Genomic DNA, 5,872 nt, shown 5'->3' on the forward strand with positions numbered 1-5,872 from the left:
TTGAACGTCACTTCTCAACATAAACTATAAACTATGAGTTCTTACGGTTAAACAAACACCTCAAAAACATGATATAGATTCAAAATATAAGCATACATAAACTTCCAACCGATTTATTCATTTACCAATTATCATTACGAGTTTAATATTAGATACAGGAGAAGAAAACAAAAAAGAAGGTTTAGGTAGAGTGTAATAATATATGCAAACAAATGATGTGGAGCTAGGAGGTTCAACCAATTAAGAACCATCTAGGAATGCTTAGTCAGCTTGTACTTCATGCAATTCAAGATATTTTCAGTAAATGATTCAAGGTCCACCACATTTGGCTGTGCATCCACAGAGTCACATTGATATGTTAGAGACATGGAGAGAGAGCTAGAGAGAAGGATTTATTGGTGTTTACACATTCAATAAGAGGTCATGGATGAGTGCACAAAACAAACACAAACACAAACACAAACACAAACACAAACACAAACACAAACACATACACATGTAACCCTTGGATGAAAAAATAAAAAAAGGGCCAAAGTGAAAACAGTAAAAAGCAAAAGTAATTAAGAAACCAAAAACATAACACAACACAACACTAGTAGTTCCACCATAAAGATTCAAAGGGGATATTATTCACATGTTCTTGATCATCGCTGTTATTCATCACCGGAGGCGGATACAACCACCCGTCAACGACCGAATCATTGTACACGAAATCGTTATTTAACTCTAGCGACTCAAAACTAGTTCCCAAAACCGGAAGCTCAATTATCTCATCAAGATCTTCAGAAGCGGTTTCTATACACGAAGACGGGGAGTCAAATTCTGTCATAGCCGCGGCTTTAGCAGCCGCGCCTTGAACGTCTCTAGGAGAACACGAAGCAGGCCGAGGAAACGATCCCACAAGTTCGGGGAAATTAAGAATTGCGGAGCTGCCTTTGATGCAAACCGCAGCCACATCATGTGCTCGAGCCGCCATTTCGGGTGTAGGGAAAGTACCAAGCCATATGCGCGATTTTTTCCTTGGCTCACGGATTTCGGACACCCATTTGCCCCAACTTCGCATTCGTACACCGCGGTACACTGGATGTTTAGTGCTTGAATCACGGCTCCTTTTAACTGTTCTTGTTTCAGGGTTTTGTGATATACTCATCTGGCCACAATCTGATGATTGATTGTTCATTAGGGCATACGTAAAAGGTGAACAAGTAACTGTCATCAGTAGCACATTATGTACTTTCTTTGTGTTTTGAACCAAAAGAAAGAAAGAGTTTGTGCGTGCTTATCAGAGTTAATTGACAGTAGATCAATCAGCAATTTTCACCCCATTTCCCAATGAGTGATACAGATACTTATAACAAGATCAAGATCTTGAGGGGTGGGGGGGGGGGGGGTAGGGGTAGAGGGTGGGGCAAGAAAGAAAAAGAAATGGTTGCTACCCTCCAGAGATGAGGGTTAGTACAATGGGCCAATGGGGGTCCTGGTCCTTCACAAACAACTACCTTTTTGTTAATACACAAATTTGCTTTTTCAAGAAAAATGCACCTTTGTTTTCACAAACTAATATAGGTAAAGAAAGCTCTCAGAGATTCACTTGGCACTGTTTGTTTCCCTATCCTTTTTGTCTTGTATCTTTTCAACTAGCACCATCAAATCTTTATCTTTTTAATCTATTATAATGTGTGCATTTTCTAAATAACAATTCAAAAATTCAAAAAGCAATAAACTTTTAATATTAATTTAGTTGAAAGCTGAGATTAATAATAAACATTTAGTTAATTGAGGGTGATTCTAGAATCTTGTCAACAAGTGAAAGTTTGAAATTATTTGAATCTAATAATCCTATATTAATTTGAGACCTAATTTTAAGAAAGAAAAAGTTTGATACATGTGATTTCTATTTTGTAAGGAGCCGGGGTTACAATCCAAAATAACAAATTATCCAAAATCATTCAACCAATCATATGGATACAACTAAAAACTATCATAAGCTATTCAAATGAACCAAAATTGGTGGAGGGTGGGGGTGTTCTATCTAGGATTGTAAATGAACCAAACAAACACGAATAAGGTTTTGTTCGTGTTCGTTCGTTAAAAAAATAATGTGTTCACGAACAGTTCATGAACACTTACCAAACGAGAACTTATGTTCATGTTCGTTCATTAAGGAAATTAATGTGTTCACGAACACAAATAAAGTTGGCAGATCGAGCCTAGAGATTGAGACCGGTGTATTCATCAATGTGAATAATGAAAGCCTGTAAATGAATAAAATGAACACGAACAAGGGCATGTTCGTGTTCGTTCATTTAACTTTAAAAGAACACGGACACTTAATCGAACAAACATTAATGTTTTGAAAATGGGCATTTGTGTTAGTTTGTTTAAAATCTAAACGAACATAACCGAAGAAAGATAAACGAACATATATGAACAAATGTAAATGAACACAAACAAACATAAACGGACTTAAATGAACACAAATCAACAAATATAAACCTTTAAGCAGATAACCTGTCACACCCCGACCAAAGGTGATTGAACATGCCGGGGTGCAACGGATTGCTCAAGAACACTATGACACTATTAAAGTGACAATATTTACTCAACTCATTTATTTCATTCAATAATCACAATTACAACTTGTTCAAGATAAAATACAAACAATTGCATCAACACTAAATTCATAAAAATATCCTAAAGGTATAATCTAAGTGATAAGTCTTTAATCTTCACAAGCAATCTAAAAGTAAACCTGTAGCATGTATAAAAATAGACTTTGTCAACACGAATGTTGGTGAGTCTACATAAGTTTTATGTTTATATACAGATAGGTAAATCGCAATTCATATGTAAATGGTGAGCATTACAAATCTAATGAATATGAAACAATTAATAGATGTAGATATTTTCCTATTGATATAAAATCAACGTACTCAGGTAAGTGTATGATTATACCATATGGGAGTAGATGAGGATGAGATACCAACCACCAAACATATAACAAATACTTATGCACATATAGAATAGTCATAAATCATGCATGTAAGGCCCCGTTACCGGTGCCCTACATTTGGTGTTGGATTTACTCATAAACATAGTTCTAAATATCAGAGTTATTTAAAACATTCGCGGAAACATTAACTTCGATCGATCGTTACAAAACTTTTAATCATTTCCTTAAAACCATAACATAAAACATCGTATTCAAAACATCATTTCTTCCATCTTCAGATGCCAGCCGTTCAATTCATGCCATGTGCCATTCTCATGCCAACTCATATATACCTGCGTGCATACTAAAAGTCAGCTACGCTGAGTGAGTTCTAGTTAATCAGACAACATACAATACATTCACATACTTACTTATATACGTATCCGAAGATACATATTACATACTTAACCTGTTCATCGTTCTTCCATACACATACTTTCATTCTTTCGTACTTTCTTTCTTTAACATACACAATACACACGTAACTAACCTTACATTATAAAGAGCGTTTCACCCAACATACCTCGGATATTGTTAGGGGTCCGGTACCCTCCATCCTCGGATATTATTAGGGTCCGGTCACCCTCCATCCTCGGATATTATTAGGGTCCGGTCACCCTCCATCCTCGGATATTATTAGGGTCCGGTCTCCCCTTCTTCCATACAACCATACCATACTAGTCTATATATTCATAATTATAACTTTCATACAGACACACATCATTTACATATCATATATAACAATCATATCTTCAAACTATCACCTGGCGATACATGCAATATCCGAAGATCGTTCACGCACCGTCAAGCATTCATTCATACATAAATCTTATAAGGCATACACTTACCACTTAAGGTAAGTGTATTAACTAATCACATCAAGTATGCACACAGCCCCGAAAACATAACAAAGAATGGGGCTAGAAACTCACCTGAACTCGGTTACTTCTTCTGCTATATTCCTCTCTTGAGCTGTGGGTGACTATCTGTTTAATAGTTGAGATGTTAAACACTACTCTAGCCATTCTCATTGCTACTTAGTTAATCTTACACGTCTAAGCCGGTTTTACTTCATTGAATCATCACCGGTTAGTTAATCGTTACTTGCTAACCTTTAAAGATATCTTTCACCATTTATCAAAGTCCAAGGGCTATTATGTATTTATATAATTCTTTTCTAAGTCCAGGGACTAATTCTGTAATACTGTCAATATTCTAGTTCGTTATCCAGCCCTTAATGAATGGGGTTCTTAACGAATGAACTCATTCATTATAACGAACTGACTGTTATAACGAACTGGTCTTTAACGAACTGAACCCTTAACGAACTGGGGGTTCATTCGTCAGTTCTCCCTTAACGAACTACTTAACGAACTGGGTTTAGTTCGTCATTCATTCCTTAACGAATTCACATAAACAATTGAGATTAGTTCGTTAAACTTCTGTTAATGAATCAATTTAACGAATTGCCTCTAGTTTGTTATCTCTTCTTAAGGAAATGTTATAACGAATCACTTGCTAATTCGTTATGTCTCCATTAACGACCTAAGGTTGGTTCGTTACGTTCCCATTAACGAGCTAGGGTTAGGTCAGAACATTCCCTGACAAGATCTAAACCTCGTACCACATTCTCCGGCGCCGCCATTGCCGGAATAACGGGATCTCGCCAGAAAAGCGAGATCTCGCTTGTTTCACCACCGTTTTCACCGTTTTACATTCGTTATCAACCCATCATCAAGACTCAACCCTTTTCTAGCATAAAACTTGAACCTTTATGGCTAAAACATTCAAAACTAGATCTAGGGTTTATTTTAAACGAGCCGTTCTTAACCGTGAGGACGTTAAGTCCATTTTAATCTTCAAGTTTGCAACTATAAGATTTGTCTAGACCCGATCTATCATCCTACCAATTTTCATGTAAATCCGTTCATGAAAAGTAAACATTTTTAACAAAAACGTACATTTAAGTTTTTTGAATGAAATCACTCGAGATGCTCAAAGCCATATCAAACGAACTCCGATTTGAGTGATTTAAGCGGCCACGGAACCTTCTTGTCCCGATCTACAAACCCGTCTGCTCACCTTCGCCGGAAACTGCCTCTACAGTCGCTGGAATCTTCACTTTTATATGTCAGGAATACTCGGTTAAAATTTGAAACCGATCCGACGGCTAGATCTCCGGGAATCTTTGTGTCTTTGTGGGTTAAGTGTGTGTTTTGATGGTGTAGGCTATGGTGTGGAGATGTATGAAAATGGAAAGGATTAGGATTTTAAGGGATATTTATACTCCCTTAAGCCCATGGACCTTATAGGTCCATTTTTCCTTTTTGGTCCATAATTAATTACATCTAATTAGCCTACTTGTCCTTCCATCTTTATTATTTTACTATGTTTCTATTAACTCAAGTAAACTTTTCCATCTTAATTAAATAATATATTAATTATTTATTCTTGTAAATTTCGGGATGTTACAAGTCTACCCTCCTTATAAGAGGTTTCGTCCTCGAAACCTGCTTAGTCCCTGTAAAAGGAATACTTCATGTATTCACATCCTTTCTCTAGCTTCCTGACTTACCGTTTTATCCTTTGTCTTACAATCAACGAGTGATGTTAATTAGTTTTAGCTTTTTTAGGTAGCTTGTCCATGAAGTCATCTATGATACGCTTCCTTTTCCAGACTTTGCAAGTGCATATTACTTCCACAAGTATGGTCCCCTTTCTTGTCCTTTAAGTTAGCAGTCTTAAAATCCCTTTGTCTTTTCCTTGAGAGAGAACACTTCTTGCAATTCTTGAGCGCATCCATCGCATAACTTGTCGGAGAACTCCTTAAGTCACCACTTATACTTTCTTTCATTCTCAGCTATGCATCAACATGTAAGG

The 5,872-nt window shown here is 36.5% G+C and overlaps 1 pseudogene; it reads right to left on the minus strand.

The window, feature by feature from the left end:
• Positions 1 to 519: 519 nt before the first annotated feature.
• On the minus strand, positions 520 to 1,319 carry LOC143637664 (dehydration-responsive element-binding protein 3 pseudogene; annotated as a pseudogene).
• Between the last annotated feature and the right edge of the window lie 4,553 nt (positions 1,320 to 5,872).

This window comes from Bidens hawaiensis, unplaced genomic scaffold (genome assembly GCF_021521415.1).
Source record: "Bidens hawaiensis isolate Kalapana, Puna unplaced genomic scaffold, B.hawaiensis_p1.1 tig00008375_1, whole genome shotgun sequence".
Lineage (NCBI taxonomy): Eukaryota > Viridiplantae > Streptophyta > Magnoliopsida > Asterales > Asteraceae > Bidens > Bidens hawaiensis.